Source organism: Scomber japonicus, chromosome 14, assembly GCF_027409825.1.
Source record: "Scomber japonicus isolate fScoJap1 chromosome 14, fScoJap1.pri, whole genome shotgun sequence".
NCBI classification, from domain to species: Eukaryota; Metazoa; Chordata; class Actinopteri; order Scombriformes; family Scombridae; genus Scomber; species Scomber japonicus.
The window spans coordinates 156,878-157,763 of record NC_070591.1 but is presented as its reverse complement, the minus strand read 5'-3'; positions in this window follow the sequence as shown (position 1 = coordinate 157,763).

The window sequence follows — 886 nt, the reverse complement described above, 5'->3', positions numbered from 1 at the left end:
ATAAATTATATAACTATAATATAACTATAATATAACTATATATAACTATATATAACTATATATAACTATATATAACTATATATAACTATATATAACTATATATAACTATATATAACTATATATAACTATATATAACAGTATATAACTATATATAACTATATATAACTATATATAACTATATATAACTTATATAACTATATATACTATATATAACAGTATATAACTATATATAACTATATAACTATATAACAGTATATAACTATATATAACTATATATAACTATATATAACTATATAACAGTATATAACTATATATAACTATATATAACTATATATAACTATATATAACTATATATAACTAGTATATAACTATATATAACTATATATAACAGTATATAACTATATATAACTATATATAACTTATATAACTATATATAACTATATATAACTATATATAACAGTATATAACTATATATAACTATATATAACTATATATAACTATATAACTATATATAACTATATATAACTATATATAACTATATATAACTATATATAACAGTATATAACTATATATAACTATATATAACTATTATATAACTATATATAACAGTATATAACTATATATAACTATATATAACTATATATAACAGTATATAACTATATATAACTATATATAACATATATAACTATATATAACTATATATAACTATATATAACAGTATATAACTATATATAACTATATATAACTATATATAACTATATATAACTATATACAGTATATTATATATAACTATATATAACAGTATATAACTATATATAACTATATATAACAATATATAACTATATATAACTATATATAACTATATATAACAGTATATAACTATATA